The sequence below is a fragment of the Pinus tabuliformis genome, chromosome 7 (genome assembly GCF_031772625.1).
Source record: "Pinus tabuliformis cultivar Carrire ecotype Pingquan chromosome 7, CPIR1, whole genome shotgun sequence".
NCBI lineage: Eukaryota > Viridiplantae > Streptophyta > Pinopsida > Pinales > Pinaceae > Pinus > Pinus tabuliformis.
In genome coordinates this window covers 1,457,692,598-1,457,718,276 of record NC_142293.1, presented here as the reverse complement: position 1 = coordinate 1,457,718,276, position 25,679 = coordinate 1,457,692,598, and the positions used below count along the sequence as shown (strand labels likewise).

The following is a 25,679-nucleotide window of genomic DNA, read 5'->3' as shown; positions in this document are numbered from 1 at the left end:
AAATTTCATGGCAAGTTGAATCTGGATATTCAACAGCTTTTTCAAATTTCGAGGACGCAGTTGCCAGTCGCACAATAATATTCATGTCAGAGTATAAAATCTAAACATCCAGAAAATCTAAGTGATTTGGATATTTTAAAAAGAGTGCAATCGATTTCTTTTTTAGGTTTTGAGTTTTTTATAAATAGTTTCTGTTTGATATATTATTAAAATCGTTGAGAGATCAGGAGCCCAAACCATATCCATCACATCGCCCGTGTTTCAAGGACATCGACTATGAAACACGGCAGTGGCGTGGCACGCCTGCAAGTTTTTGCAGTGGAGGTGTGACTTATAAGACTGTTGACACGCTACTCTCTATATCTTTCTGACTAAGAGTGCCTTTCATTTCACTCCTATTTTATCATTTGAATTGGCATCTGTTGCGTTTCACAAAGTAAAAGCTTTTCATCGTTCCATTTCTGTAATCCATGACGCCATGGCGGTTTGTACCAGGGACTTCTGAGATCCAGGTAAGACACCTTTCTCGTATGATAATTGGGTGTTCTCTTTAATACATATTTATTATCTTTGTACAGTTGGTGGAAGCAAAGATACTGGAAATGGTACAGTACAGAGCAAATTATGGAATGGGTAGAACTGAAAAGATAAAAAAGCGGTATGTGTTTATCTACCAATGTTTACATTTTTATCTAGAGATGAAAACGAAGACTCTGAATGGTGGGTAGAATTGGAAAGTAACACATGGTGTATGCCCGCTCTGAAAGTACTTACGTTTTCATGTTGATATTTAGAGGGAAGACCATGAATGGTGGTCATAATTTTAGTTGTCGCGCAGTTTGAAAAAGACATGATCGTTCAAAACCTTTGTCTTTAGTGAAACGTATGAAAGAAATATTATTTCTGCAAACTATGTAATGTTAGGACCAGATTGGTACAGTAAAAACATTAGAAAACAGTAAACACATTAGAAAAAAATAATAGTCAGACATGGTGGTCCAGTGATTTTGTTTCATACGAGTTGAATCTCTTTGTAATTTGAACCTCAGGCGTTTTACTCTAAATTAAATTAATGCATAGAACTCATTGCCAATTTGTTTTTCTCTGCCAACTTTGCCACTTGATTTAAATTTAGAAGTTTTTTCCTATGTTGAATATAGTGTTTCAGAGCTTCATCTGCATGTTTTTCTAGTGTTTTTTTCAGAAGATATAACTTGTGAAGTATCTTTGTACAAAATGCTATGTTTATTCGATTCCTCTGCTATAAATACTTTACTTCAAATATTATGTTTTCTTAGTGATTGCTATCTTTTATATTGTAATGATCCACCCACTCCGGCGGAAAAGTTGGTAGGTGGATGCGGCATTCGGTTCGAGAGGAGGCCACGGAAGACACGGAGATAGATTCTGAGAATGCTGACGAGGAAGACGAAGGAAGGCGAGGGCGCGGTCGAGGGAGAAGGGGTCGCGGAGGTGTTAGGGGCAGAGGGCGGTATGCAGGGCGAGGAGAGAATCGTGGTTCTCAGGAGGGCTCAGGTTGTGGTGTTCGCGGTCGGGGCAAGAAGGATATGCGACAGAAATTACAGGATGCAGAGGCCGCTTATACCAAGGAAACTAATTCCAAAATCCGCAGGATAATAGATAAGTTAGAAGAAGAGGCTCTGCAAGATTACTCTGATCCAGAGATGGCTGATTGGGAGACCTTTTTACCTGACCCTGGACATACAAGAGGGCGGATGTCCCTCTATAAGCAGTCCCTGCATGTATATTGGGGAATGAAGCGTTTACTTGCTAAGGCCCTGGAGCAAGTAGCAGTAGAAATGGTTGAGCTTGCACAGGGAATGCCAATATTCAAAAGAGAATTGAAAAATATACAAATGACCCTTCTAATGCAGGACAGGAAAATGGATCAGCTCATACAGTTGTTGAAAGAGAATGGAATCGCGGTGAAGACAGAAAATGCAGCAAATGCAGTAAAGAATGATGCCATGCATCCGTAGCTACAGCAGTTGAAGACATCAAAAGGTTTTTACATGGAGTTTTTTTGTGTCTTTTCCAGATAGTAGTAGTTTAATGTTAACAGTGTTGAACAGTATGGATCTCTCTCCAGCGTTTAATAGTATGTTTTTGGATAGATTAGCGGGATATTTAGTCTGGTTTGATGAACTGAACTTCTATTTCTTTTGGATGGCGGTTATATATTTTAGGAGGTCACCCGGTTTCCCTGTTGGGCGGGTGGCAATATGTATATGTACATAGTTTTCAATTTCAGTAATAGAATTTTACCTTAGCTTACAAAAAAAAAAAAATCTGCACCCTATATTTTCCCACATGTACTTGTGCCTCGTGCTTGATGATTTTGATCCAGAGATGAAGAATCTACTATTTCAATTTTTGTTTTCTCTTTTCGTCATTTTCAGGTTGAATCTAATGTTTCAAGTTTATTTGTGATTTTTGGATATTGACTTTAAGCTCTATCTGAGCCAATTTTCTGCATTTCGATCTTCAACCCGGAAATTTTGTTTGTAAAAATATTTTACATGAAACAATAAATGAACTCATGTATTTGTATATCACCATATTGGCATGAATTTGGTCATCAATAACCCCATAAACAATCTAACAACCAAATATATGTGCTTCCAGCTGGAGAAACTCCGGTTATTGAGTTTTTGACCTTACGTTCCTTAGGATGGTTCTAATCCCAATCAACATACTTGAAAATATGTACTTACGAATTCTTGTACTGGAATGATGGTCTATGTATTATGTTTTTACACATTATTGTTTCTTCTGCGCATCATTAAGCCTTGAAGTCGTATTCAGTAACATGACCGAGGTTTAGATCAACCTTTTTATGGTTATTGTAGTTCTCACAATCCAGTATCAAATTATAGTTTTGAAGCCTTCAAAATGTAGGTGACCCCCTCAACCAGAGGTCAAGTATCAGATGTCCTGCCTAAGTGCTCCATTCAACATTCCCTGTAGTGTATATTTTCACATGCACCGTTTACACTATCGTGCGCCAATAATTTCTTAAATATATGTATTGTTCGTTAAGCACAACTCAAGGTGAAAGTCATCCTCGTATAAGGAATTAATTGCAGATCTTATAGCATATAACACATGTACACATGATTTTCAAGTGGCAGCTTACACCCAGAATTCGAACACAGCACAATATAAAGGAAAATATCATTTTATAAGGACACTTATACAATTGCTATTGCAGTGGGAAGCAAACAATTGACACTTACACAATTGTTATTGCTATTGCAGAGGGAAGTAGCTAATGTTAAGCTCCATTGATTTTACACAAAAGCTACCTTGATTTATGGAATTGCAGCTTTTCTTAACTTATGGAAACCAACTGCACTAGTTTCCTTAACTTAAGAAAATCAACTGCAATTACTAAATTTATAATTGGGAGCTACTAAAGTGGTCCATCACTTTGATCTGATCTCTACCTTGATTTGTGGTTTTTCTAACACATAGCTTTTAGAAGCTTGATGGAAGCTTAGCTATATGTTCATCTGTTTGGTCCCCAAGCTCATATCTCAATCCCCTTCAGTTTTACACCATCTAGCTGAGATAGGAGAGTTGTGTTCTTTTTCTTTTGCTTGGATTGAAGCGGGAGTGCAGAAGAAGTAGCAGGCAAGTGGACTGTGGCCTTCATCAAAACATCACCAATGGCTGGAGGTAACTCGTATCCCTGGGTATTAAGTTTCAGTGATTCTTTTCAGTTTTTTCCGCATGCAAAATCACTGTTTAAGTTTATTAGTTTTCTAACAGTTGGTATCAGAGCATCTTGTTTATCTCTGCCTTGGTGCGATTCGAATGCTTTGAAATAGAGTCTAGGTTCAATAATAATTGTCGACGCCCTCTACCAGCGTAGGTTGAATTCTTCACACCTGCGTCAGTTCGGATTTTTCTTCGTCGTCGTCTTGTCCATGAATCGTGCCTATACTTCCCCTCTTAATTCTGTGGATTGTAATTCATGGCTGCGGGATGCTCTCTCACACACAGACGTAGATCTGGCTTTTGATATTTGAGGAAATCTATCTTTCTGGCATCGTGCCCTTGAGCAATCTTGTTTTTTTTTTTAGTTGTTTCATGGAGTGTGTTGCTTTAAAGGGCTTCAGTGTGAGAAGAGGAAGGCGCAGGGATTCATTTTTATGTTGTAAACTTTTTTCTGCACGCCCGGTAGTGTGGGTTCCCAGGTACTTTTCTGTTCATCAAAGATATGTCTGTAGGTTCCATTCATCTGCTGCAAATTAGTTTAAATTTAATGGTGATTGCGTTGGATTTCATCAAGGCCCAAATTAATCTACTTAGTTGATCCTGGTTAGCTCTGTTTCATTTTCATTGTATTTTGTTTAGCTTCTATTTTTGATGAAAATCAATTGAATTTTTTAGGGCTTAAAGGCCTTTTGCTCTACAGCCCGTGGTTGGTTGTATTGGGTTTGATTTGGCTTTGCTGATTTATCAATTTTGGTTATTATTCTGGAACAGTGCTAATGAAGAGATCCAACATCACACTTGTGTTTTATATGGATCCTCTGTGGAGATATTATTGAGAGTTGATTCTGTAATGTCTTCTATATATTGACGGTTATTCACTGTTGGAAACCTGGTTCACTTCGCTATATAGCCTGTCCAGTTCCATTAAAGCTGCATGCACATAAAACCCCATACTCCATTTCCTTCATTATTGTTTGGTGAATGCCCGAAAGCCACAATGACCGACCAGTATATGCTTGTTTCGAAAGTTATGTCATAAGCTTCTAGGATCTTCCCTCCTAAATAAAATAATTTTGAGTTTCTTTACATGTTACTCTTCACGCATGTCATGGATGCTATTCTTGGTTTATGATTGATATTATTGTGATGGCTTTGAAACAAACCGTGTCGACTCCAATTTGATGGAACCTCCATTACCAAGAGGCATGCCTATTTGGTAATAGTTCTGATTAATTCCTATTAAACTATAATGAGCGGGATTTAGGGTATTACAACCCTATAAACCTCAAAGAAGCGAATAGGTATGTTAATTCAGAATTAGAATTAACATAATAAATAATAAATAGTAACATTCAGAATTAGAATGCAAAAATCCTTGATTAGGAAATCTTGGACAAATTTCACTGTTTTGGTTTTCTGTAAAGATTTTGTTGGATAGAAAAACATGCTCAGGTCAAATGTTGGCATTATGATCTATTGTTATTCGTGAAAGGAGGACTTATAATTACATCAATTATAAATTGTTATTAATTGGATTTGCTTGCAAATAATTCCAATAATGCTGAAATGAACATTAGTTCATTTACTAATGAATATCCAATGTAATGACAATAGGTTGAAATCCATATTGGTTCAATTTTTATTTTATTATTTTGAAGTTATATTTAATTATGGAGGCTCACATGAAATTTTATATAAATATATATAAATAATATTTCAAATTTGCAGTTTTGTTTGCAAATTGTTTAGAGCCCATTTTGTAATTAATTTAAGAATTAGTCTTAAATAAATTATGGGACAGTTAGACTAAGGAATGTAAATTTGATTTTGCTGGAAAAATATTACAGTTATATGGAGTTTATTAAAATGTCATTTTGACTTACTCCTTTCAGTAAACATTATTTTTCTCTCTGGTTAAGTTTTGTTTATACAACAAAAATAATGTCTAGTGATCCATATGATTTTAATTAATTAGATAATAGCCACAACATCTTTAATTAAATAAAATTATATATTGATTGGCAAGATCACATAAAGATTATTTAGACATTAAATTGTAATTAATTACACTGAATATAATAAATTTTATCCCACAGGAATTTTTATTATATTTATGTGATTAATTAGGATAAAATTTCATAACCTACCCACAGGAGTTATGAATTAATAAGTTTTATCATAAAGTTTTATTGAATCTGTTTGAATTAAAAATTTAGCCCACAGGCAATTTTTATGTCATTTGATTCAATTCTTTTTAGCATGTTTTACATTGGTAAAACGTGAAAGTTCATAAAGTTTTATTGAATCTGCTTGAATTGAAAATTTAGCCCACAGGCAATTTTCATGTCATTTGATTCAATTCTTTTTAGCATGTTTTACATTGGTAAAACATGAAAGTTCATAAAGTTTTATTGAGTCTGTTTGAATTGAAAATTTAGCCCACAGGCAATTTTCATGTTATTTGATTCAATTCTTTTTTGCATGATTTACATTGGTAAAACATGAAAGTTATTAAGCCTCAATTTTAACATAAGCATGTGATCCTTTATTTTGATGCAGCAGTACAACCTGCAAATTTCTCTGAAATTCGTTGTGACATTCCTGAACTTAAGGGAGATAACTATAAGATTTGGAAGGAGAGGATTCTCCTTCATTTAGGGTGGATGGATATAGATTATGCTATCAGGAAAGATGAACCATTGGCACTCACTAATACCAGCACTGCAGCGGACATCGCGCTTTATGAACGATGGGAGCGATCCAATCGTCTAAGCATGATGTTCATTAAGACTAAAATTTCAGCTGGTATTCGAGGTTCCATTGATCAGCATGAAAAGGTCCGAGACTTGTTGAAGGCCATTGATGAACAATTCGTCTCTTCAGACAAGGCACTAGCAAGCACCCTAATCATGAAGTTCTCATCCCTGAGGCTCACCAGTGTGAAAGGTGTGCGCGAGCACATCATGCAGATGAGGGACACTGTGGCTCAATTGAAGAAACTCGAGGTTGAAATATCGGAGTCTTTCCTGGTGCACTACATCCTGAACACCCTTCCGCACCAATATGGACCTTTCAAAATCTCATACAACACACATAAGGATAAATGGTCAATTAATGAACTCATGACTATGTGTGTTCAAGAGGAAGAGAGACTGGTGATGGAACTGGGAGAGAGTGCAATGCTGGCAACGCGTGGAAAGGGCAAATCTCAAGCCAATCGGAAAGGGAAAGGTAAAGCACCTCCCCAAGCCGATATCAAGAAGGTTTCCAAGTGTTTTTTCTGTAAGAAGAAGGGACACATAAAGAAGGAATGCGCCAAATATCAGAAATGGCTTGCAGACAAAGGTAATTTAATCTCGTTTGTTTGTTATGAATCTAATATGGTTAACGTTAATATTAACACATGGTGGATTGATTCTGGATCAACAATTCACATTTCGAATTCCTTGCAGGGTTTGCAGAACCTAAGGAAGCCAGTGGGAAGTGAGCAAAGCATCTTATCAGGAAACAAGATGGGCTCGCATGTGGAAGCTATAGGAACATGTTATTTAGCTTTAAGTAGTGGTTTTGTTTTGGAGTTAGAAAAGACCTTTTATGTTCCAAGTTTTTCTAGAAACTTGATTTCAGTTTCAAGGCTTGTACCTTTTGGATATTCCTTAAACTTTTCAGAAAAATCTTTCAGTCTATTCTATAAATCTGATTATGTTGGGAATGGTATTTTGTCTAATGGTCTTTACTGCATTAATTTACAAAACAATGTCACATATGATTCAATGCATGTTCACACTGGCACTAAAAGATGTGTTATTAATGAATTTTCCTCTAAATTATGGCACCAGAGACTAGGTCATATCTCCATAGATAGAATTAAAAGATTGGTAAATGAAGGAATACTTAATATTCTAGATTTTACTGATCTTGAGACTTGTGTGGACTGCATAAAGGGAAAGCAGACCAACAAGTCAAAGAAAGGTGCCAATAGGAATTCAGGCATATTAGAAATCATACATACTTACAGATTTTATTGTCCATCTCACATCACTAGGATTGTAGAATCAAGAAATGCAAAGTTTCTTGAAAATGACTTGATCAGTGGGAGCGATCAAACCAGAAACATAGTTTCTGAGAAAGATCATTCAGAATCTCAACTTTCCACTTCAAGTGATAGATTGGTTATTATTCATAGCACCCCTCAAGTACGAACTGGTGTTGAACAACCAATTGTTGAAGTTCCACAAGCTGCTGACGATATTCCAGTAGATCAAGGAGTTCAAGAGTTGCCAAGAACTTTTGAACAACAAGTTGAACCACATACTTCTCAGGAAGATGATGGTACAACATTAAGAAGATCTACTAGACCTAAGAGATCAGCAATTCCTAATGATTATGTTGTGTATATACAAGACCTGACATTGCATTTGTTGTGGGAATGTTGGGACAATATCAGAGTGATCCAGGTTTAGACCACTGGAGAGCTGCAAAGAAAGTAATGAGGTACCTTCAAGGGACCAAAGACTACATGCTTATGTATATCCTGTTTGAGGCTGCTTTACATGGTGTATGGATTAATAATTTCATTTCTGGGCTTAGAATTATGGATTCTATCTCTAAGCCATTGAGAATATATTGTGATAATTTAGCTGCTGGTTTTATGGCTAAAAAAGTGGGAGTCGAAATAAACATATCGACATTAAGTATTTAGCTATAAGGGAACGTGTTAAAGAAAATAAAGTGGTCATTGAGCACGTCAGCACTGAGTTAATGATCGCTAATCCTTTGACTAAGGGCATGCCACCGTTTAATTTCAAGGATCATGTATTGAATATGGGACTTGGTTCCATTATGCAGTTTTTCATTGTATGGACAATGTTAATGAAATTCTTAATTATTGTGATGTTTTTTCTCATATTTATGTGCACTTTAAGTTGATTTGAGAAAATTCATTTAAGAAGGACCAAGAATAAACATAAGGTTTATTCATTAAGATATTGTTGCCACATAAATTATAATAAGAATAAATGCATAGTAATACATGGAAGATAATACTCGTCATAAGAGGACTTATCGCCATGATTCATGTATCTATTACTTAATACAAATTGTCAATGGTTTTTGAGACATTAAGTTTGGAAGTATGGACCAAGTGGGAGAATGTTAAGCTCCATTGATTTTACACAAAAGCTACCTTGATTTATGGAATTGCAGCTTTTCTTAACTTATAGAAACCAACTGCAGTAGTTTCCTTAAGTTAAGAAAATCAACTGCAATTACTAAATTTATAATTGGGAGCTACTAAAGTGGTCCATCACTTTGATCTGATCTCTACCTTGATTTGTGGTTTTTCTAACACATAGCTTTTAGAAGCTTGATGGAAGCTTAGCTATATGTTCATCTGTTTGGTCCCCAAGCTCATATCTCAATCCCCTTCAGTTTTACACCATCTAGCTGAGATAGCAGAGTTGTGTTCTTTTTCTTTTGCTTGGATTGAAACTGGAGTGCAGAAGAAGTAGCAGGCAAGTGGACTGTGGCCTTCATCAAAACATCACCAATGGCTGGAGGTAACTCGTATCCCTGGGTATTAAGTTTCAGTGATTCTTTTCAGTTTTTTCCGCATGCAGAATCGCTGTTTAAGTTTATTAGTTTTCTAACAGCTAAAACATACCTGACGAAGGGAAGCGGTCTCCATGAAAAAGATAAATATCGTGCTACTAAGAGAAACAAGGGAAAAGTTAAAACATACTTATAAGTAAACTAGGATTTTGCCATAAGAGCTTGCTTTGCCCGTAAAACTGAGTGGTAATACTTACATGAGAGACTAATTTTTGTTCAGTGACTTGAAATTGAAGTGGTGTGTAGCTTTTAGGATTTGTTATATGGGTGATTTTTTTCCAACCTCTCGTTTTTTTGTTTTTTTTTTTTGTGTACAAAGAAATTGTGCCCATGAGAATTCATAAATATGATAAATTGAAAACATAATTTAATAAAATAGAAAATAATTATAATGAATATTATTTTAAATTTATATATTAAAGTGATTTTATATCGCATACCATGAAATACATGATGATGATAATGCATCACTTGTCCGATCAGTGACCATGAAGCTATAAACCATAATATATCATGGGACTATTTTGATGGTGCTGCTCAAGAACAGAAATGTGGGGTATTCTGTTTCAAACTGAAAACCATATCTATAGCTTGCAATTGGGTTTGGGGACTGGTACAAATAATTTCGCTAAACTTATTACTCTTCGTCCGGTGCTCCACTTTGCACTTGCTCATGACTAAGGACATCTACAAATTTTTGGGGATTCAAAAATCATTGTACACTTGTTCAACAATGCATCCACTTGTCATATGCATTCACTCAAAAATATATTGGATGAAGCATTGTTTTTTAAATCCCAATTTGAATATATCTCTTGTCAACAAGCATAGGTAACACCTATGCTAATATGCTATTCATATTCTCTTTTCTTCAACTTTAAGTTTCTCAACACATTATTTGTGTAGTCATCTTGATATAGTATTTGTACACAATAGTTCATTCTATTCAATTATTTAACCAAATCTTGGTTTGTATCCATAAAATTGCATTTAAGGTATTAATTTGGGGTAACATTGATTTAGTGACTTGTCCATGTCAACAAGTATAGGTAACACCTCTGCTAATATGTTGTTCATATTCTCTTTTCTTCAACTTTAAGTTTTGCTAAAAGTGATTGTCATATCCCTAGGTTATTTTATTCGGCTATTTGTTCATTTCTAATCATCATTTTGAATTCTCCACATATTTGTCAAGGCATATTAAGAAAATGGAATCTTATATATATTTAATATACCCATTAGTTGAGGTGTGTATTTTAGACACATATATGCAGGTATATATATTATTATGTCGTCCATTTTAGATTATGGTATGCGGAGAGCATTGGTGTCTTTACTCTCCTGGTTTTGTTTGCAGGGGAAAAATGTCCTGTAAATAAATGGAATCCTATTTTGCCTTTGTTGAAAAGTCCATAGAGCCCTCCCCCATGGAGTGTGCGGGTTACGAGCAGTATGTGCATCTCCCCGAGCTCAGTGCCATGTGGAAATTTAAGGAATGGCCTGGTTGGTCTAGAGAGAGGTTGGTAAACGCTGCCTTACAGTGATTGGAGATTTCCTTTCGGCTTGTTTCATCTATCCTCTGTGACACAAGGACTTACATTGACAAAGAGGAATGTAAGAGAAGGCTTGAATCCCTAATTGGTTCCCAGATTGAGTTGATTTCAATGATTTGTGAAGATGACAAGCAGGTTCCCACTATTCAGTTGTCAGTAAGTAGTGGTGTTCTTGCTACGAAAGTTGCCCATGAGATATGGCAGAGACCTGGTGCTTTACCTGTGGTTAGCAGAACAAGTGAAGAGAGCTTACTTCCTCGTTTGGGTACATGGAAAAGATCTGAAGCTATGGTTTCTAGAATATGGCTTGCCATTGAAGGCCATATGCAGAGGACTCCCTTCACTTTAGGTCTGGGGGAACCAAATCTGTCAGGTAAGCCTATTCTTGAATATGATAGAATCTGCAAGCCAAGATATTTGCACTCTTTAAAACAACATAAACAATTCCATAATCCAGAAGATGCCACACTCTGCAATGTCCTCCAGATCTTTGAGGCCTAGGTATTTGTAGGCCAAGAATTGTTGCACAAAATATATCAAAGAATAGACTTTGGGGATTTCGTAGGAGCATCCGCAGATTGTTGGATGGTTGAAAGGATATGGAAGATGCTCACAGAAATTGTGAATTTGCTTCTAGTGATGGACCCAGATGATTTCCTTCGCCTTAAACACCAGTTGGCAATTAGCAGCACCAGTACGCCTGCAGGCGCATATTGCCTTCGGTCTACCCCCCTCAGAGACCTTACAATGTATGCAAGAAACTAAGGCATCTGGTACCCAAAGTCATGGGTGTTGAGGCTGATCCAAAGGGTGGACCAAGGCTCCAGGAGGCACTTATGCATTTGTTTCATTCACATGGACTTCCCTCACATGGCACTTCAGGTGCTTATCATGCTGCAACAATACATGTTCTGTTGGCCTTCCAGGCAATAGAAGCTGCAGTGAAAATGTTTTTCTTCTCATATCAGTAGCTAGTAGTAGCAGCCATGGGTAGCATTGAAATGAAGGGTTCATCATATCTAGGTGCTTGTGATGCCCTGTGTCAGATATATTTTGAACCACCTTATTTCCATAGTGTGGATGTTACAAAGACATTTTTGGGTTATTATTGACACTAAAATTCTATAACTATGGTGTATGGTACACTGGAAGATCTACAGACAAATCAAGTGAAGTTTACAAGACAAAGAACAGTGCCTTCAGTTTTTTAAAGTATAACCCCAAATTCATACATACACTTCTTACATCAGTTTTGAATACTATACATAGAATTATATTGGATATAGGATTAGACTCATTTTTGTTCATCCACATCAGTAGGAGCAATCAATAGAATAGTGCTAGAAATTTGAACAGAATTATTTTTTTTCCCTCTCCAACATGGATAGAATACTAAGGATTCATAGTGTGCCATTCCTCCTCCGTTAAATACTATCAAGAGATTGTCCAAAATTAAAAAGGTAATTATTAAAATTATTAAATTTTACGAGTTGTTTCTTCTTTTAATTTTTTAATTCTTTACCTAAATTCTATGATGAGTTTAATGATATTTATATAATTCATTATAAATTTTAACATGAAGTGTAGTTTAATGCTGATGTTTTTTTTTGTTTTTTTAAGATTTTTTAATTCAATTTGTGAAACTGAGATAATTATAATTTTAAGTTGTTAATTTTATTTAATGGAATGCATCATAATTTTTCTGATGCATTAAATCTATTTTATATTTAATCATATTTTTTGTTTTTTAAGATTTTTTAATTCAGTGTGTGAAATTGAGATAATTATGCAACACTAGGACTTCCCGGGAGGTCACCCATCCCAGTACTACTCTAGCCCAAGCGCGCTTAATTGCGGGGTTCTGATGGGATCCGGTGCATTAACACTGGTATGATCGCACCCAGATTGAGATAATTATAATTTTAAACTATTGAATTTATTTAATGGAATATATCATAAAAAATTTAATGTATTAAATCTATATCATATTTAAATATATAATTTAAATGATGGAACATTACAATTTCATCATGGGTCATACTAAAAAATTATCTCTTTAAACTAGGCCTCAAAAAATATAATTATTTTATTTGAATATTTTCTGCTTCAAAATTAACATGAGTGAACCAACCATCCATGGGCCTTATTGGATCTTGTTCTGATTTATTGATTTAATGATATATAAGATATATCATTATACTATTGATGAGTCATCTTATATGGTGACTTTATCCAATTTTCCCTTATTTATGAAGATAGTTATCTTATATATATATATATATATCAATTTTATGGATATATTGACATCATACCGTTACGTTTTTTCCTTTTTGCCTTACCTTTGACATTTCTACGTTACGTGTTTGTGTCACAATAAAGTTGAGTGAGCAATAAGGGGTGAATGAGTCTATTCTAAAGGTTGTCTCCTGCTCATCATGTCTGCAACGCTTTTCATGGTGGGTTTCTACTTTGACAGCGATTTTCTTCCTTTGCAGATTGTTCTTCAGAAACCATTTTGATGCTTCTTTTCTACAAAAGTGGACATACTTTGTGAGTCAAAACACCAAAACCATAATGAAATTTGTTCCTTCATACTTTGGTATAATTGTAATAAAATCCATTATGGCCTCTTCCCAACACTCACTTGGTGTGGACAATGGTTCTAGTAGACTTGGTTTCTTGATTATTCCTCTTTTGTATTCGAGCTACATTCTTACCATAAATATCCACTCATTTCCAAAATTTTGAGAAAAAATATTACATAATGCATTTTGGATTGACTAATAACATATAATTAGTATAATTTTTTATCTCTACATTTATTTTGCAAAGTAATTTGATATTCTTTATACTCTACTTTAATTTCCTTTCAGAGGGCCTTGTGTTATTGCTTAGGATGTCATTTAATTTAATTGAATTTTTGATAAAGGTATAAATTTTTCCTTTAGTTCTTCAATACTAATTTGTTTTAGTGAGATTGTAAATTTTAGTCAAATTATCTATAGTATAGTATCATTTATAAAATACGTTGTTCCTTAATCATATAAGTTTAAATTTAGAACATTGATAATGCATATTGCTTATAATCATTTTCACTCTTAATATTTATAATTTGGCTTAACACTTATCATTTTCTTGCAGATTGACACACGGTTCATTCACTTGTGCAGAGCCTAACCCCACTGTTTACAGAGAACAAAAACAATCATTGTAATTTTTCTTTCGTGGGTGACTAGCAACCTTTAGTGAATTGCCTTCACCTCTACAATTTTTTTCCAGATAGTTCAGATTGTTTTAATAATTAGTATTAGTAGGGCAATTACTTAGCCTTTACTTTAAAATTTTTACATTTTACACATAGCTTAATTAAGAGGAAAAGTAAGTGGCCATAATCCACACATTTTTCAATTTGTTTTGCTATTTTACCTAAGTCACATAGCTTAATTAGCAAAGGAGTAAGTGGCCCAATATCCACCCATATTTTTTACTAACCAAAGCATTTTTACTTCATTAGCATTGGGACTAGGAACTACGGTTATTAAAGGAAGGGAGTAGCCCCTGCCTCGCTTGCGTCTTTTAGACGATCCTCGGCTTGCATCTGAAATCTTTCTCAAAGCACTCGGTTTTCCATCTCCCTTTTTAGGCTCACATAGTGTAATAGGAAGGAAGTAAGTGGCCCATCAACCACACATTATTTTATTTGTAGGTAAGGAACAAACATAACTTAGTGTAAGTAGACAATTTTGTAAAGGATCATCGCATATCCACATGACTACAAATTTTGTATATTCACTCTGTCACTTACACACACATTTTACTACACACACTAAGCTACTCTAAACTTTGAAAAAAGGGAATCAAGTATAAAAACCTTTTGTACTTAGTTTATTTAAGATTAATTTTTCACACCATAAGTGAAGGAAGACACCTAAAAGCAATCATAACTTGAACAAACTAAATTTCCCCACATGGGCCACAAAATAATTTATAGTTTAGGTTAGCACTGTTGGGGGTAGGCATCCAATAAGCCGCCATGGTCATGTTACATTTTGAAACATAGAAGTTGTCTTTTAGGGTGCTTCAAATTCTTCAATCATCCCATGGAAAAGACTACCGAGGTAGCATAAAGACCAAATTCAGAGGGGGTTCGGCTTAGGCTCAGTGCGTGCAATACTATATGGGGCTACTCGACCTATATAATATTCAGTACTGATAACCGATTACCAAGAAGCTAAAGACTCTACTATCTCCGTGAGACGGAGGTATCCTATTGGCCAAATTTTAGGGTATCTTTCCTTATAGGTGGAGGTGTGGGAAGCACTAAAGCCTCATTCAATACTTTGGTTGATTCTTCTGGCTACTGGAAGTGTCACCAGTTCTTTCGGGACGTAGTCTCAGTACCCATTGTTTTATGGCTGCTGGAAGCGTCACCAGTTCTTTCGAGACGTAGCCTCAGTACCCGTCATTTTTTGGCTGCTGGAAGCGTCACCATTTCTTTCGGGACATAGCCCCAGTGCTCGTCATAAAAGATATCTCCGCAAGGCCCAATTACTTATACAGTGGAAAGGACTAATAGGTCTTCATAAGACCTTTTATCATACGCAAAACAAACTAAAACTATTTTCCTTGTTTGATTGATCACATAGCTTAACTTAAAGGAAAAATAACACTTTATTTTTCATTTTGCTTTATGTATGTAATTTCTTTTTATACATATTCCTCTCCTCACCACAAAAGTGACACACATTCCATTTTAAGAATACATAAATACTTTACTTTTTCATATTAAGAATAACAAGACAATGCTACACAAAACATTCCAATTCTTGTTTCACCTGAATATACATTAAAATAAATTCTACAAATAAAAATTGAAACTATTCTTGTTTCACCTGAATATACATTAAAATAAATTCTACAAATAAAAATTGAAACGAAACATTTTTTTAATTGATTTAGAACGAATTATTGGATAATTTATTATTTATTTTGATATTTTTTGGTAGAAAAATTGGAGGAATCATCTTTTGTGACATATTTTATGATATGTTTTAATTTTGAGATTTAGTATTTAAAGCCCTCTAAAGTTATTTTGGGATATGAAATGAATGAAAACTTTGTGAGCATAGCTCTCTGCCTCTTGATGTCATTTTACACACCAATTCTAGCTTTCAAACAATGTGAAAATCACCTTAATCAAATTTCATATGCAGAAGCTATGCCTCCCACAAGTTGAGCTAACTTGTTCACACGGTGGTACCAAGTGGATGTTGCATCAACGCCATTACTTAAATATGTGGAGTTAGTCACGTGTGGACATTCAAGAAGATCCTAAAAGGTCCAAAACCTTAACACTAATAGTGGCTTGAAAAATGTGAAAACCCTAAACCTTAAATAGTTTCCAAGCTATGTTAAACACTACGTCACTAGGAAGAGAAGGGGTTCCATCTTTTTAGGATTGTATTAAAACATAGTTGAGCACAACATCTAGGAGTGGGATTTGAGATCAAAACAAAGGAGAAAGATAATTTGCAACAACCATATAGACAACAATGTCATAGGCAACTCGATAGTCAATACCCCTTTCTTTGTATTTGTGTTTCTTTAATTAAATAAAAAAGAGTAGACTATAAGCCTCACCTTCTAATTAGGTTTTCTCTGATATGACATCCCAAGTTATATCTTGTATTAAATTATATGATTTCTATATTCATTTACATTTTTTTCTTTTATGGGTTTCAATATTTCTATGTATTTAACACTAACAAAGTGTTGAGACATGTGAAAACCCTAATCTAAAATCATTATCAAGCTATGTTAAACACCAGGTCACTAGAAAGAGAGGGGGTTCCATCTTTCTAGCATTGTATTGTCTCGTGGTTGAGTAGAGCATTTCAGAGTTAGATTTAAGAGCATAACATAAGAACCATTTAGAATACAATGTCAAAAAAAACATTGTAATAAATACTCGTTTTTTTGTATGTATAGTTTCATAATTAAATAAAAGATAATAGAATATAAGTCGGCTTTTTAATTAGATTTCTCTGATATTATAGTTTCTAAATTACATCTTTTATTAAATCATATAAATAATATTTCCATTTACTTATTTTTTGTTTAAATTATTTTTAAATATTTGAATAATAAAATAATAAACAAAATTAAAATTCAAAAAATAAATTAAATAATAAAAATTCAAAAACGACAATGTAGGCTATAATAAATTATTTTGGGTGAATATCTACAATAATTTATATATTGTTTCACAATAACTTAAACTTAATATTACTTTTTGAACAATTCATTCTCAACTTTCAATCCCATGACATCTCATGGTGAAGACCTCTCCAATTTACTTATGTAAAAAAAAAGGGGTATTATTAGACTCGAGAAGCGTCAACTTATGCGTTTACACTTAAAAGTTACCTTTATCAATGACTCATTATCATCTTTAACCACATACCTTGAGATCTAGTAAAGGAATCTCCATAATCTACTTAATTAAAAAAGTGGGGTGTTATTAGGCTAAATAAGCCTCAACTTATGCTTCTAATAAAGCAAAGATGCGGGATGCATCAATTTATGTTAAGTTGGTTCATTGTTTAATGTTAAGTATGTGAGCTAGGGTGAGCAATGATATTATGGGGACGACTAACTTAAATTCATTTGATGCTTCATTCTTAAATGACAAAAGATGGAAATTGTACTAATTATAGTTTTGGGGACCATCAATTGTTGGTATAAGTGATTGTTCCCAAATATCTCATGAAAGATGCTTAAATTCGTCCATTAGCATGAAGGACCGTTCCACCTTTGAGACATAATTGAATAAGTGTAGAATAGTAAACTCCTTAATAATTAAATATTTTAAATATTTAATCAATTATTTTATTAAATTAGTACTAGTTAATTGTAACTCCAATAAGTTGGTTAAGCATTATGTGTTTTTTTATTTCATATGTTTAATATTTGAATATAAAAGAGGGGAAGATATGTATACTTTTATTTTATAAATTAAGTAGTGAAATTTTTGTATGGAAAGAGTTGTTTATCTCACACATGAGGTCTTATATGTTAATATTTAATTGCTAACTATATTATGCTTTTGAATTATGTTATTATTATTTAAAAATGATTTTTATTACTTAGAAAATTAATAAATTAACTAATGAACTAATGGGTAGAAAAATGGTACTAATGGGTAGATTAGGTGCAAATTAACGAAGGCAAGTCTAACACACTTGGTTATGTGGCATTTTTTTTAATTAGTCAATTTAATTAAAAAGACAAAAAGAACATAAAAATTCTAGAATATTAAATCCTTACCATTAATAATTATTAATGATTCAATTAAAATTCTAAAAACTCTACTAATTTTCTTAACTCACTAATTATCATGTTATAAAGTGGGCTGGTGGGTGATACAAGGGTTATTACAGATCCTATAGGATTAATTGAAAGTGCATTTCTTTGGGTTCTTGATATTTCAATAATTAATTATGTTGAATCTTGTGCACTATTTGAAGTTTTGAAGGCTTCATTTTACTTTGGTTTTCAAAATTTGAAGGTGGTGATGAATTTTTAGAATGTAACAAGGCGTATGGTTCACATTACTCCATTGAACACTCTTTTGGCTCTAATACTAAAGTGGGTGAAGGAGGTATCCAAAAACTATCTAGGGTTAACTTCTTGGATGCTTTAAGGGGGAATAATTCTTTGATCAATATATATGAAAATCAATGCCATCTTCAAGGACAATGGTTATAGGCTTTGGCTTTCTAGCTAGAGGAACTAGATTGCAAAATGAGGTGTGGTTTGGTGAGTCTTGTCTTTTTGAGCTAGTTGATCCTATTCTATCCTAGTTGAGTCCCTATCCTATTCTATAACATTACTAAGTCACCACCACCGTGTATTTTTTTCTCAAAGAAGATTTAATAGAGGGGATTTCCTCTTGTCTTAATTCACAAAGTTTTTTAGTGGTTTTACTCTTGATATTGGGGGCTTTGTTGGGGAGAGGTTTTATGTCTCTCCCTTTCATCCCTATTTGAAGGGACCCATTAGCGCACCATCTCATGTGTCAGTGTTAGGCAGTTCCCTTTGACCCCTTCCAGCTCAGTGACTCATCACAAGTCGCCCCTTGACAATAACATGGTGGCACCACCTCCAGAAAGAATTCATATGTCATACATGGTTAGTCTAAATTTGTCAGAAATATTTAAGCTTATTAATGACCCAATATCTTATGATCTTACTTATCGTACAATGTCATCTAAGATCCCCTCAATATTACTTAATCCCAAAGTGGTTTACATGAAAAGTATAAAATATTTACCTAAAAATGAGACTTCCATAATTAGTACGCCATGCATTGATCAGGACCATAATATTTACTCAAACTAAATTATTTTCAATGCAATTTGTATAGGTATTTTAAGAATGACTAAGTGGGAGAGGATTAACGAGTTGGAAGTTGAAGACCTGGAAGATATGATACAATTTTCAGTAGAAGACTTAACATGGACAGAGATTGATGGGGACCAAGTTGCAATTATTCCATATTGTCGACTTGATGATTTCATAAGTGGAGAGGAATCAAATGAAATTGCACCTACTCAATTTCTTCTTTAGAATCATCGAAGTAAAAAAATAGAGGATATCAAACACACCAATTACTCAACATATTTGGAGTACGTTGTGTGAGTCTCTATATGCTTTTTCAAGATACGTATAATTTTTTCAATATGCATAAATATTATATCTAATTTGTAGTAATTTTTTTACGTACAATTATTGGTGTTCATATGGTCCACGGTCGAAAAGGAGAATTAGGAGTGCATCATCAAATCCAAAGACAAACCAAAATCGACATGAAAGTATTAAAGTTGGTTGCCAATGTCACTTATTTGTGCGACGACTTCAAAAGAGACCAAATGATGTTGTAATAATATATACTGCATGTAGGCATATTGATACATCCAATGTTATTTGTCATGGGACAGATGCAATCGGTAGGCCCATGAAATTCAATTATGCACCACATTTAACAAGGAAATGTGATCTAGTGTCCAACATTTCATTAAAAGAGGTTTTAATGTTACAATGATATGGGACAAGTTCATCTCTGATGTGAAGGATGGATCTGGTGAGTTATACACAGGGATATCTCGAGATACATACATGACAAGAAAATATATATTTAACATTTACAATGATACCATAAGGCTAGAGTATGTTAAAGATCAAAGTGATCCAAACAATGTAGAACGCTGGTATAAGGAACACCTAGAGAGTTTTTTCTTCTACCAAAGACAAGATCTTGTTGAAAATATCCCTTTTATCATAGGCATACAAACAAAGTGGATGTGTTCAATGATGCTGAAATACTCTCACAATAATATTTTGTCAATGGATTCAACCTTTAGTACAAATAATTATGGAGTGAGTGCATATTTATCCTAAATCTAATTCATTTATTTAACCTCATATTAATGCATGTATCTTATATAAATATAATTATGCACATTTTTTGTAATGCAGTATCAACTTTACACCTTAATGGTTTTCGATGAACATCATAATGGAGTTCTAGTAGCTTGGGTGATATCATCACGCAATACTATAGCTGATCTTTCTAAATGGATGTTGGCCTTATTTGCAATTGGAAACAAAGAGCGACCAGATTGGCATGTTCTTGCCTTCATCACAGATGATGCTACTATTGAAATTGAAGCGTTGAGGTGATGTGTTTATTATTTTTGTAAGAGGCATAAAAAATATTTTTAATGTATAATCTCTCTAAAAATTATGTTATTTCATGTCTTCAATTAAGTGTAAAGTATTATTATGTGTGTGGCATGTTCGTCGTGCATGGTTGAAAAATGTTGAAAACAAGGTCCAAGGAAGGGAAAACCAAATACGCATTTTTAGTGGTTTAGGAGAAATCATGCACACGTGTAAAGATGATGAATCTGTGAGAAAGAAAGTTGAAATCTTATTTGAAGAATTCAGTGAACAAAAAAGGTTTTTGGAATATTTTAAAACTACTTGGTTAGCCAACAAAAAAATATGTAAGCTTCTTATTGGTTTTAATGACTCTATTTTTCATGTCATATGTATACTTATTAATAGATAACTAATAAATTTCTTTCTATGGATATGTGGGAAAAAGCATACAGAAATTTTCCTCATTCTAATCAAGATACGAACAATGCAATTGAATCTTACCATCGGTATATCAAGGAAAGGTACCTATGTGAGAAGAACAATGCCTGCCATAGAAGGGTTGATTGGTTAATCTATGTTTTGTTGACAAAAGTTGTATTATATTACAATCATATGCACCGTTTAAAAGAAACTGGTTTTGTACGACCCAGAAAAATCCAGGAACAATTGAATTCATCCAAGTGTAGAGCTAAGAAAATCCCAAATGAAGATTGTGTGCCTAATGAAAAGAGTAATGATTATTGGGTTTGTAGCCAAAATAAGTATACTCGTGACATTGGGTACAATGTCATATATAAGGGTTCTAATCTACACTTTTGCAATTGCAATTGGGCCCTGAATGGAAATATCTGTAAACATGTATTGAAAGTTGAGATGTTGGTGAGTAACACTATTTTGGGTGAAAATGTAGCACTTGGTGTCACTGATCCCACTACAGAAAGGCTTAGAATTTTATTTGATTTGAATGAAACACCTATATTGGGCCCAAAAATCCAAACAGAGCTTTCGCCATGCTTTGATTCTCCTCCCAATCTGAATTATCATAATGAAACAAGCATTGATGATTTAGAGAATTTCTCATATAATGTTGAATCAACCAATGTACGAAAAGATAGTGCATTCTCTAAAGATGATGAGATGAAACGTGTTAACTCATCAACTCATGAGAAATTGAGATCCATAATACCTACAAATTTGGAACAAGCATATGCATTGAACAACTTGGTAGACAAAGCATGTCAAGAATACAACAAAATGTTTTTCAATACTATAACTCCATCCAAGATCACTACTAAGACAAAACATAGTTTCTTGAGTCCAGTAAATAAAAGGAGGCGATGTGGGTGCAAGTCAAAATCAAGGACATATAAACTACAATTTGAAAGGGTTGGACGAGTTCATGCAAGAAAAAAAAGAATGGATGAACAATTGGAGTTATCTTCTCAAAAACAAAGAAATGTGCACCGCGCGCCTGAGATAATGCAAGATTCTATTATACCCAATATTGGTATGGAAATTTCATGCTATGCATTGTTTTACGTTAAATGCGATATATTATCATGTTCAATACATTTGTATAACTATATGAACTTTTTTTATTGTTACAACTGAGGGACCCACATCTCACAACATTCCAAATTGTCGAATCAGTTTATTTGATGAACATGATATTGAAAAACGATCTAGCATGGGGAACACTGCTTCAGCCATTAACATCCCAATATCCTCCGCAAGAGTGCTCCCCCCTATTGTACAACCAATTAGGATGTATCATCGCCCACACCCACCACCTTTTTCCTTCATAAATTCTTCCATGCCTATAACCACCTCTATAATACCTTCCCAATGCTCACCCCTACCCTTTAGTCATCCACCATTCTCATTTTTTTAATCGTCTACCCTTAAACATTCCAATTTCCCCCCAGGTTAATCCCTCGGCCTACAGTGATTCCCATTATCGTACAATCAGTGGGGGTGTATCGTCGCCCACACCCACTACCTTTTCCCTATTTCACTTCCACCATGCCTTTATCCAGCACCCCTGAACCATGCCTATATCCGTCACCAAGTGCTCCACCATCTACCCAGGAAGAGTTGTCTTCTCCATTGTCTCAGATTCTCACGGTGAGAATGAGTATTTGATCAAAATATCATCATGAATTAATGAAATTGATTATATGCCTTTCAATTTTTACAACTAATTGATTATTCTAATTTTTGCAGAGATATCAATTTGGAAATCCACCTGGGAGTGGCAAGAGGGACGAGGGTGACTTATAGACCCATACTTTAGATCGATCATGATGTTGTTTTTCCATTATGTCATTTATGGGCATGAGATTCCATTATCTATGTTGGAAATGAAGTTCTATTTTGTAAAAAAGAAAAATGTATAGTTGGACCAATTTTGAATAAAAATACATAAATTTAGACTTGTGTTTATGACAACATCTTCACTGAATTTTAAAAACCTTACTTTTGATTAATGTAGTTGTAATGGATTTTGCTTTTATTATTTACAAATTATCAAGTTTACAAGTTAAGTTACTTTTATATTTATATCTTATTTGATGTTGCATGCATGGATGAACATATCATTACGATATACTAAAAGCTTCACATATACTAAATATATACGCATATACGGAAGTTGCGTATATACGGAAAATGTGCACATATACAGAAGTTATGCGTATTTACGAAAGATTTGAACATATATAAAAGATATGTGTATTTACGAAAGAAGCATAAATTTTATATACGGAGATAGCACAACTTCTGTATATGTGCATATTTCGTATCGCATATCTTCCGTATGTGCACAACTTGTATGTATGTGCATATCTTCCATATATGCACATAAATAGAAATCCACATATATATGGAGGTTAAAGTTGAGTATATAAGAAGGTTGAAGGTATTCTCAACTTTTTTATATGCGCATATATGAAAGTTACGTATATACGGAAGCTATGCATATCTTTCGTATATGCACAAATTTTGTATATGCGTATATCTTCTATATATGTGAAACTTCCGTATATGCACATATATAAAAGCTAAGTATATAAAGAAGTTGTGCACAACTTCCATAATATGCATACACAACAGTCCATATATATGCTCAACTTCTCTATTTGCACATATCTTCCGTATATGCAGAACTTTTATATGTGTGCATATTCTCTTTATAGGGGTATCTTACGTATATTCACATATCTTCCGTATATACCCATATTTAAAAGATATGCACATATACTTGAAATGTATATATGAAATCTACACATATACAGAAGATATGTGTATATATCATGTGCATGTGCAACTTCCGTATATACGCATATCCTCCATATAGGCATATTTGACAGCTTTGATATGCGCATATCTTATGTGCCTATACTGAAGAAGTGCATATACGGAATACATGCACATATATGGAGACTAGAGTTCTGCACAACTTCTATATATGTATATATCTTCTGTATATGCGCATATCTTCCGTATATGCACATTTTTTTCCTTATACGACCTTTGGCCTAGCTGAATGCTCAAGTAAAGTTTTTTAGGGGTTTTAATTGTCAAAACATGAAAAAGTGACTTGATTACCCTCCTATACGCCCAAGAGAACCATGCACATTTCCATATACGCGCAATTTCTGTATATGAAAGTTGTGCATATACTGTAAATTCACATATATAAAAGACATGCATATACGAAAGTTGCATATATACCTGGAAGATATGTGCATATATAAAAGTTTCGCATATACAACAGATATGTGCTTATCTTCCGTATATGCATGATTTCCGTATATGCAAAATTTCCATATATGGAAGTTGCACATATACAGTAGATACACATACATAAAAGACGTACATATATGGAAGACATTCACATATAAGAAAGTTACGCATATACAGAAGATATGCGAATATCTTCCGTGTATGCACAATTTTTGTATATAGAAGTTGCGCATATACAGTAGATGCACATATATAAAAGACGTGCATATACGGAAGATATGGACATATAAGAAATTTACGCATATACGGAATATATGCGCATAAATGGAAGTTGCGCATATACGATAGATGCACATATACAAAAGATTGACATATACGAAAAATATGCGCATATATTGCATATATGCACGATTTCCATATATGGAATTTGCGTATATACAGTAGATGCACATACATAAAATACGTGCATATATAAAAGGTATACAAATATAAGAAAGTTATGTATATACAGAAGATATGCACATATCTTCCGTATATGTACAACTTTTGTATATGTGCAATTTTTGTATATGGGATTTGCGCATATACGAAAATTATGTATATACGGAAGATATGCACATATAAGAAAGTTAGGGATATACGGAAGATATGCACATATCTTCCGTATATGCACAATTTCCGTATTGTGCATATACGGAAGATATGTGCATATGTTCTGTATATACATAACTTTCTTAGATGTGCACATTTCTGTATACGTGCAATTTCTGTATATGGAAGTTGTGCATATACTATAGATTCACATATATAAAAACATGCATATACGGAAGATATACACATATAAAAAAGTTATGCATATACGAAAGATATGTGCATATACAGAAGTTGCGCATATACAAAAGATGCATATATACAAAAGTTATATATATTAAAGTTTCACATACATGGAGATTATGTATATATACGGAAGTTGTTGCACATATACTTGGAAGATATGTGCATATAAAAAAATTTCGCATATACAAAAGAAATGCACATATCTTCCGTATATGCACAATTTCCGTATATGAAAAATTTCCATATATAGAAGTTGCACATGTACGGTAGATGCATATACATAAAAGATGTACATATATGGAAAATATGCATATATAAGAAAGTTATGCATATACGGAAGATATGCACATATATTACGTATATGCACATACCTTCCGTATATGCGCAATTTTTGTATATGAAAGTTGCGCATATACGGTAGATGCATATATATAAAAGACGTGCATACACGGAAAATATGCACATATAAGA

General features: G+C 33.8%; 2 pseudogenes; one reads left to right on the top strand and one right to left on the bottom strand.

The window, feature by feature from the left end:
• The first annotated feature begins 276 nt into the window (after positions 1–276).
• Positions 277–20,645, top strand: LOC149253253 (uncharacterized; annotated as a pseudogene).
• Positions 12,688–12,806, bottom strand: LOC149253254 (5S ribosomal RNA; annotated as a pseudogene).
• Positions 20,646–25,679: the final 5,034 nt, after the last annotated feature.